We start from the raw sequence: 10,110 nt of genomic DNA, 5'->3' as shown, positions 1-10,110 counted from the left end.
AGCTCAAGATGCAGCTCCGGGAAGAATTTCCTCATTTTGCAGAACTGCCAATCCTCATTCATTGGAGTGAAGGCTCTTCATTTGGGGCTCATTTTTAGACGCTTGTTTATCTGTTTATACATTTTTAAAAAATCCTCAGAGGATGAAGTTTGTCCTGAATTTCTACATAGTGAGTAAACATACACCCCCCAAAACAACAACAACAACAAGCCCATGCTTCAGGATTTGGCCACTGAACCTAGTTTTATTATTCTTCTGTCTCCCCACTCACCCGCATCTCAGCTACACATCTTGGCCTCATTTGTTCCTTGGAGGCTCGTTTCTTCTTTTCCATTGGGTCATAAGTCTAATTTACTACCCCTCCTGGGAAAAAAAGGATTCCTTTGTCTTTTTCCTTTTTACAGAGTTTTCATTAAGGCTTCTCTTCACTACCCACCCCCTTTATTTTTAAATAATTAGCGTTTAGTGCATTCTGTCAGATAGATGCCAAGCATCCTGCCTGCTATTCACTATCGAGGTTGTGGTTAAATGCCAGTAAAGTGGATTTTCCACTCATAGTGACCCCATGTGACAGAACAAAATTGCCCCACAGGGTTTTCTAGGCTGTAACCTTTACAAGAGCAAATACCAGGTCTTTCCTCCCATGGAGTGGTGGGTGGTTTGGAACAGTCAACCTTTTGGTTACCAGCGCAGCGCTTAAACAGTGCGCCACCAGGGCTCCTTCAGATAGGTACCTTTATTGTCCTATTCAACAGATGAGAAACGAAAGCACAGAATTCAAGTAACTTGCCTAAGGTCCTACGGCTGGAAATGACCAGACTGCGATTTATACCCAGCAATCTCCAGAGACCAGGGACTTAAAAAGTTAAAAAAAAAAAAACAACTCTTTTAGACGTTTTATTACGTACAACGAATATTTGTAAAATACATACGCTTTGTAAAAAGCAGCGCATACCTCCCCCACCAAGGGGCGAGTTTCTAGTTCTGCCTATTTTAAACAAAGTCCTTTCCCTATCTTTGAGCCGCCTGCCTTTTACCCCGGCTCCCGAGACCCCGCTCCCCACTTCGCTCAGCAACGTGTCTCTTATTATGACTCAGCCCAGCCCGCTCCCGGCCAAGCGGCTGACGCTCGCGGCGGAGGCGCCCAGGCCGCCGCGGGGGCGAGGGTTCGCGCCGCTCCTCCCGCTTTACGGCTGCTGCAAACTCGGCCCGCGCCGGCAGCCGTACCGCAGACGAGCCCGCGCCCGCGCCGCTCAGGTAATCGGAGTCCTTCAGTTTTCAAAGTTTTGCCGAAAGCAGCTCGGCGCTCTGAGGCGGCGCGGCCTCGGCCGAGCCGTCCCGGGCTCGTCGCCCCTCCCTCCCGCTCAGGCTGGAGCGACTGCGGCGTCGACCGCACCCTGCCTGGTCCCGGGACGCTGGCCCGGCGCGAAGTGCCCGGGGCCCAGGGCGCGCGGGCGGCGGCAGGGCGGGCGGCCCCGAGGGGCGGCGCGCGGAGCGCTTGGCTCCGGACGCCGCGGGCGCACGCTGAGCAAAGGAGCCCGGTGCCCCCGCCTCGAACCCCCTTTCCCCACGTCCCGAAGCCAAGCGTGTGAGACCGGAGCCCAGCGGCTCCCGAGCGCGCACTGCCGACACGTCCACGTACGCCCGCCCGCCCGCGGGATGCCAGGCGGGATAGCTAGCGGGACTCCCGCCGGTGAACGCGAGCGGCGCAGCGAATCGTGCTGTCGGGCCGGCTGGCCCAGCGTGACGCCCCGCGTGTGGAACGCGGCTCCAGAGGACGCGCCGGATGGCTTTCTCGAAGAAGTTCATGGAAGGCTGTTCAAAGAGTAGCCCGCGATTAGCCCCTCCGCTGGTTTCTGCCCTGGCGTCTCGCGTCCTACCACGGTTTCATTCTTGCCGACCAGCTCTTCGTGCTCTGCTTTCTTTTTTCTTCGTTTTTCCCCACATTCTTTTTTGTTGATTTTTTTTTTTCTTTCCATTTTTCCTATTTATTGAGTATCTCGTCTTTCGGTATGGGAATCGACTCGACGGCAACGGGTTTGGGTTTTTTTTTTTTTGGTCCCGCAGTGTTAGAAAAACAGATACATTCTTATACCATGTTTTTTGTATTTCTTTTCTGTGGTTTTTAGCAGTTAGTCTCTAAGGCTTGCATTCTGAGGACTGGCATAAAGGCTTAGTCTACTCTGAACTAAGTTACTGGATTCTATTCTCCACTGCTGCAGTTAGCCTTGCAGAATAGAAGGCATTGGTTTGTTTGAAACCACTTTAGAAACCTACAAAATGGTGTTTCTTGTTGATGGGCCACATCTTTACAAACAAGCAGTTCCGTCAAGATTCCTGTAGTATTCATTCCATTCAATTCCGTCCAGTAACATTTCCTTGAATATCACCTATAAGCTAGATCCTGTGCTAGCTGGTTACAGGTTAAGAGAGAAAAGAGATTCAGTTCCTGTCCTCCATAGACTTCATAACCAGCAGAAGCGACCATGTTGAACACTGGGATAGTGATACAAAGTCCTTTGGGAGAATGAGGAGAAAGGATTAAAGAAATGGTTGAGTTTTAAACTGGCCTTTGATGTTTGAGTAGGGTTTTTCTCATTTCTTCTCCTCCCCCCTCCCCAGGAATTCTTAATGGAAGGGGGGAGTTAATACTTCTCCCAGCTTCAGAGATTTTTCTCCTTTAGAGTCAGCAGTGATCTCTGATTGCAAGACTTCTGGGAAATGTAAAGGTATCTACTCATTTCCATGAGGACGAGCTAATATAGTCCCAATACCATACAAAAAGTGTTATAGATTCAGCTCAGAACCTTCATTATCTAAGATAGACAACAGTAAAATGATATAATTTATTAATGGCTTACATAAAGCATTATCAGATTCAAGTAGACAACACAATAATCTAGTTAAATATTGAATGCTTACTATGTGCCAAGCACTGTTGTGGGCATTGAAATAAAGCAGAAAACAAATTGTTGCCTTCTGGGAGTATACATTCTAACAGAAGGAAACAGTGTATATAATAAGAAAAATACAAGTTGATACTGTAATAAGTGCTAGAGAAAAACATCAAGAAAGTGTGTTTTTAGCCATTTAAATAGGACGGTCAGAGAAGGTCTCAAGAGAGGGTGACATTTCAGTAGAACTGAAAAAGCCTGGGAGTGAACTATGTGATATTTGGGGAAGGAGCTTTCCATGCACAAAGAATTTCAAATGCAAAGACCCTGCATATTTATGTATTCAAGGATCAGCAAGGAAGTCAGTGTGCTGTCCTGTATTGGAGGAGGGAGAAGTGGAGTATGTGGTCTTAAAGGTGATAGGAACCAGATAGTACTGGTAAGCTATTGTAATGACTGGTTTTTACTTGAAGGCAGATGGAAAGCCATTGGGGTATTTCAGTCGGAGGAGTGACATGATCTAACATAGTTGTTTAACACAAGTATCCTGGCTATTGTTGAAGACAAAGAAAGCAAGGGCAGAAGTAGGGGCATCAGTTACGCTATTCCGATAATCCATGCCACAGGTGGTGTTGACTTAGACCAAAATAGTAGCACTAGAGATGGTGAAAATGGTCAGATATATTCTGGGTATATTTTGAGGATAAAGACCCATGGGTTTGCTGACAGATTGGGTATTGGGTTTGAGGTATGAGAATGAAAGCGTATGGAGTATGGGCACAAAAGGAATCGAGTACTTCGATGTTCTTGGTCTAAGCAACTGGAACAATAGAATTTCTATTAACTGAGATGAGGAAGATAGCAGGAGGAAGAACTGGTAGGGGAGATTGAAAATTAAGGAGCCCTGGTGGTGCAGTGATTAAGTGCTCAGCTGGTAACCGAAAGGTCAGTGGCTTGAACCCACCAGCTGCTCCATGGGAGAAAAGACCTGACATCCTGCCCCTGTAAAGATTACAGTGTAGGCCTAGGAAACCTTAGGAGTGGTGTTCTACTCTGTCCTATAGGGTTGCTATGAGTTGGAACTGATTTGATGGCACACAACAAGTGATAGATGCATTTTTGATACCCAAGTGGAGGTAGCGGCCAGGCAGTTGGATACTTACACATTTAGAAATCTTCAACATATAGCAAAAGTTTAGATAAATTCATTAAAGTGTGGGGGTAAAAAATTGAGGACCATCAAGGACTGAGCTTTGGGGCAATCCAACATTAAGAGACAAAAAGGAGCCAGTATAGGAGTATGAAAAAGAGCTGTAAGTAAGTTAAGAGGTAAAGCAGGAGAATGTGGAATCCTGGAAGCCAGATGAAGCAAATGTTTCAAGAATAGGGACTGGTCATCTGCTTTAAAGATGAGAATTGAGAATTGATTTAGCAAAAGAGGTCATTGATGATTTTGATTAATGGTTTTCATGGGATGGTTGGATTAAAAGCTTGTTTGGAATGGGTTTGATAAAGTAGGAGAGAAATGGAAGAGGATAATGGTATATAACTCTTGAAGAGTTTGAATGAAAAGAGAAAGTGAGAGATGGAGCATTAGTTGGAGGGCTACGTGATGTGAAAAGAGGTTTAAAGATGTGCAAAACAATGGTATATTGTTATATTAATGAGAAAAAGCCAGTAGAAATGGAAAAATTGGTGATGTAGAAAAAAGGAGCAATGCTCTTGAGTAGATAAGAAAGAATAGGATCTAGTGTACAAGAGGAGAGATTGTTACTAAGATTATGGCTATTTATATTAATAACGGAAGGAAGAATGGTCACAGATGTAGACGGGGATCTGGACGTTTTGGATCACTTGTTCTTTTTCTCTTACTGTGGTGAGTGGCAAACAGCCATGGTGTATGAAAAATTTGTAGTAATTGTTATCTTTTTTCCCCACTTAGCTGGGGATACTTGATGAAAGAATACTTTGAGAGTGAGAATTGCTTAAGTAAGGAACTTTGTGTTTTGTTGAGGAAATGAGAGAAGGAATTTTTACCTTGAGTTCTGGTGGGGAAAATACTTGGAAAGAAAGCTGAGATGATATGATAAAAATTAGCTAGGGGAGAAGGAGGAAATAAGGCAAGCCAGATCATACAGTGTGGTCTGGGAAAGGATATAAGGATGAGGGTAAGGACATTGAATCTTACCTCCAGTGCAATGGATTAACTATAGTAAAGTTGTAAGTTTCTTCATACATGAAGAAAGCAAAAAGTCATTGAAAAGACAGGAAAGAAAGGAAAGTCCAAGATGGATGCCAGAAGAGACTCTGAAACTTGCTATTGAATGTAGAGTAGCTAAAACAAATGGAAGAAATGATGCAGTAAAAGAGCTGAACAGAAGATTTCAAAGGGCAGCTCAAAAAGACAATGTATTGTAATGAAATGTGCAAATACTTGAAGTTAGAAAACCAGAAGGGAAGAATATGCTAAGTATTTCTCAAGCCGAAAGAAGTGAAGAAAAAATTCAAGCCTTGAGTTGCAATTTTGAAGGATTCTGTGGGCAAAATATTGAATGATGCAGGAAGCATCAAAAGAAGATGGAAGGAATACACAGAGTCACTAACAAAAAGAACTGGTCAATGTGGAACCATTTCAGGAGGTAGCATATGGTCAGGAACTAATGATAGTGATGGAAGAAGTCCAAGCTTCACTGAGGCACTGGCAAAAAACAAGGCCCCAGGAATTGACGGAATACCGATTGAGATGTTTCAACAAACAGATGCAGCACTCGAGGTGCTCGGTCATCTATGCCAAGAAATTTGGAATACAACTACCTGACCAACCGACAGGAAGTGATCTGTTTTTGTTTCTAATCCAAAGAAAGGTGGTCCAAAAGAATTGCAGAAATTATCGAACAGTATCATTAATGTTGCACACAAGTAAAGTTTTGCTGAAGATCACTCAAAAGTGGTTGCAGCAGTGCATCGACAGAAGACTGCCAGAAATTCAAGCTAGATTCAGAAAAGGATGAAGAACAGGGGATATCATGGCTGGTGTCAGATAGATCTTGGCTGAAAGCAGAGAATATCAGAAAGATACTTACCTGTGTTTTATTAACTATGCAAAAGCATTTGACTGTGGATCATAACAAATTATGGGTAACAATGTGAAGAATGGGAATTCCAGAATACCTATTTGTGCTCATGAGGAACCTGTACATATACTAAGAGACAGTAGTTTCAACAGAACAAGGGGATACTGTGTGGTTTAAAGTCAAGAAAACTGTGCATCAGGGTTGAATCCTTTCACCATACTTCTTCGATATGTGTGCTGAGCAAATATCGGAGAAGCTAGACTATATGAAGAAGAACGGGGCATCAGGATTGGAGAAAGACTCATTAACAATCTGCAATATGCAGATAACACAATCTTGCTTGCTAAAAGTGAAGCAGACCTGAAGCACTTACCGATGAAGATGAAAGACTTCAGTATGGATTACACCACAGCGTAAAACAAAAATCCTCCCAACTGGACCAATGAGCAACATCCTGATAAGTGGAGAAAATACTGAAGTTGTCAAGGATTTCATTTTACTTGGATCCACAATCAGTGCGTATGGAATCAGCAGTTAGGAAATCAAACAATATATTGGATTGGGCATATCTGTTGCAAAAGACCTGTTTAAAGTATTGTTCATCAAAGATGTTACTTTGAGGACAGCGGTGCACCTGACCCAAGCCATTATATTTTCAGCCGCCTCATATGCATGTGAAGCTAGACTATGAATAAGGAAATTGAAGAAAAGTTGATGCCTTTGAATTATGGTGTTGGCGAAGAATATTGACTATATCATGGACTACTAGAGAAATGAATAAGTCTGTCTTGAAAGAGTGCTCCTTGGAAGGGAGGATGGCAAGACTTCGTCTCACATACGTTGAATATTGTCATGGATTGAATTTTGTTCGTCCAAAAATACGTGTCAACTTGGTTAGGTCATGATTCCCAGTATTGTGTGGTTGTCCTCTATTTTGTGATTGTAGTTTTATGTTAAAGAGGATTAGGGTGGAATTGTAACACCCTTACTAAGGTAACATTCCTTTTCCAATGTAAAGGGAGCTTCCTTGGGGGGGTGGCCTGCACCACCTTTTATCTTACAAGAGATAAAAGGAAAAGGAAGTGAGCAGAGAGGGGGGAACTTCACACCACCAAGAAGGAAGCACTGGGAGCAGAGTGTGCCCTTTGGACCTGGGGTTCCTGGATGGAGATGCTCCTAGCCAGGGGAAGATTGATGAGAAGGACCTCCTTCCAGAGCTGACAGAGAAAGTCTTCCCCTGGAGCTGACACCCTGAATTTGGACTTGTAGCCTACTGGACTGTGAGAATATAAATTTCTCTTTGTTAAACCCATCCACTGGTGGTATTTCTGTTATAGCAGCACTAGATAACTAAGACAGAATTTTGTACCAGGAATGGGTTGCTGCTCTAACAGATACCTAAAATGTGGAAGCAGTTTTGAAACTGTGAATGGATAGAGGACCAGCAGTAGCAGAGGACTGGAAGCAACAGAGAACTGGCAGCAGCAAAACCCGGAGACCAGTGCCAGACAGCTCTGGAGCCAACCCACGAAGTGAGAGAACTGAGTGCCTTTGTGCAGGAGGCTTCCTGGTAGAGCGGGGTGCTTCTGGAAACTTATCGGTGGAGCTAGGCATGCTGACCCATGGAGAAACAAAGCTGAGTGCCTTCCAGCTGAAGTTTACTGGCGGAGTGGGGTGCCTTCAGGCACTTACTGGTGGAGCTGCAGAGCTTTGGAACACTTGCTCCAGTAGGGCAGATGCAGGGGTGAGGCCCGAGGGGGCCAAGAGGATAACAAACCAGGAAGCAGAAGCTGAAGAGATAAGGAACACGGGAAGCCGAGCTGCCTCAGTCTCTAAAGGTGTGGCTATGACCTCTGGGGTTTCAGAGGGTGGAGCCATGGCCTCTGGTATTTCTAAGGATGGAATTGCCCCTCAGATGGGCTAGGAGAATGGTGCGACTAAAGCTGAGGGAGCAGAGTTGCTGTCCGAGTGGGCCTGGAAGGCGGAGCTGAAGCCAAGGGCCAAGGGACCTCTGCTCAAAGTGTGAGCAATACCTAGAGTCCGGAGGGCCATTGTGTAAATTGTCTCAGAACAGAGGATTATTTTCAAAGCTCTGAAGTCTAATGTAATGTGTTCTGCTGACTTGTTTGGTGCCTGTTATACCTTCTTTCCCTCCAATTTCTCCCATTTGTAATGGAAATGTCTAGCTTGTGCCTGTTCTGCCATTGTACCTTTGGAAGCAGGTAACTTGTATTCTAGATTTCACAGATGAAGAGGAATTTTTGGATTTTGGACTTGGAGTTAAGACTTTTGCTATGATATGATGGGATGAATATGTTTTGCATGTTGCAAGAATGTGATTTTTGGGGGGGCCAAAGGGGGGAATGTCATGGATTGAATTATGTCCCCCCAAAAATGTGTGTATCAACTTGGTGTGGTTGTCTTCCATTTTGTGATTGTAATTTTATGTTGATAGGATTAGGGTGGGATTTTAACACCACTGTTATTCAGATCATCAAGAGATGAAAGAGAAGCAGGCAGAGAGTTGGGGACCTCATACCACAAAGAAAACAGCGCCAGGAGCAGAGCATGTCCTTTGAACACAGGGTCCCTGCACTTGAGAACCTTCTCAACCAGGAGAAAATTGAAGAGAAGAACCTTCCTCCTGATCTGACAGAAAGAGAAAGCCTTCCCCTGGAGCTGACGCCCTGCATTTGGACTTGTAGCCTACTAGATTTGAGAGAATAAATTTTTCTTTGTTAAAGCAGCACTAGAAAACTAAGACAGATATGTTATCAGGAGGAACCAGTCCCTGGAGCAGGACATCATGCTTGGTAAGATAGAAGGTCAGCAAAAAAGAGGAAGAACCTCAGTGAGATGGATTGACACAGTGCCTGCAATGTTCTCAAGCATAAAAAACGATTGTGGCAATAGCACAGGACCAGGCAGTGTTTCATTCTGTTGTACATAGGGTCACTATGAGCCATAACTAGCTCGACAGCACCTAACGACAACAACAACAAAAGTTCTCAGTATTACCATCTTCATCAAAGAGACCCTTGACTTTAAGTACTGTGTGTGATTTAATGGAGAATAGTGTTGCTGCTAGTGGTGAATCTAATTTCTGAAGAAGTGGTATTAGACCCAGGAAGAGATAGTCAGTAGGGTTCAATTTCAGGTTGGATTTTGAAAATGATATAAGGAGACTGAATTGGCAACAAACAGGCCATAGGGAAAGCTAGCAATTTGACAACATTGCTTTTGCATATTGAGAAACTTGGCAGGATAGCGTTCCTAGAGTTGGAAATGGTACCTGTTTGAGAAGTCTTTCCTTCAGTTATTTGGAACCATTTGTTTATTGAATTCTTGTTATGAACAAGGTTCTTTATGAAGATTGGCAGCAGGGGGTGGTGATACCATAATGCAGATGACATGATCCCAGCCCTCAAATTGTTACCGGAATAAGGTTCTGGCCTCTCACTGGTCAAGAATGAGCAGGTAAGGCACGTAGTTTTCTACACGAGCAAAGCTTTATTGAAGAGGCTTGTGAGCCGAGACAAGGAGGGCCTAGAGCAATGCATACCCCCATCTCACAGAACAAAAGATGGGCCTGAGTTTTTAAAAGTTCTTGGGCTGGAAAAGATTCATGTTTATTCATAGACACAGGTGGACATATGTTAACTAGGGTGTGCATGCAGCAGTTTCCTAAGATGGCTCCTGTCCTGGAGGCCTCTGGGATCCGTAGCAGGACTTAAGGGGTGTCCTGCCTGCGCAGCCTCTCACTCCCTGGGGTTCGATTCTGTGGCTGGGGCTCCAGCCCTTCACTGCCCCTGGTGGAAGGTCAACAGCGGTCACAGGTGGATGTTCTGCGCATGTCCCTGGGCCAGGTTTTCTCCAGCTACTTCTGAAATGCAACTTTAAAGAAGTTTGTGGGCTATTTTTGGATACCCTGCCCCATTGTTCTGGGGAATGGCTTTGTTTCTGTGCCCTGGCCCATTTCTTGTTATTTGTTTGCAGATTTGGGGGCCCCACTGTTCTGTGTTTTACTAAGTCTTTAGGTTCCACACTCAACCCCCTATTACCTCCCTGATGGTATAGCCTATTTCTCTTTTACTTGGTTCTCCTCTAACCACACCAGTCTCTTTGCTGTTTCTCAAACAGGC

General features: G+C 44.5%; 1 protein-coding gene across 7 annotated transcripts in view; it reads left to right on the top strand.

Moving 5' to 3' along the window:
* Positions 1–1,075: 1,075 nt before the first annotated feature.
* Positions 1,076–10,110, top strand: part of NAALADL2 (N-acetylated alpha-linked acidic dipeptidase like 2) — a 1,621,055-nt gene continuing 1,612,020 nt past the window's right edge. For all 7 annotated transcript variants that reach the window (XM_049867803.1, XM_049867806.1, XM_049867798.1 and 4 more), the window contains exon 1: positions 1,076–1,257. The gene's annotated coding sequence lies outside the window, so the exon portion shown is untranslated. The remainder of the gene's footprint in view (positions 1,258–10,110) is intronic.

The sequence above is a fragment of the Elephas maximus genome, chromosome 23 (assembly GCF_024166365.1).
Source record: "Elephas maximus indicus isolate mEleMax1 chromosome 23, mEleMax1 primary haplotype, whole genome shotgun sequence".
Taxonomy (NCBI): domain Eukaryota; kingdom Metazoa; phylum Chordata; class Mammalia; order Proboscidea; family Elephantidae; genus Elephas; species Elephas maximus.
Note: the sequence above shows the minus strand (reverse complement) of the source record. Positions and strands in the feature narration are given on the sequence as shown.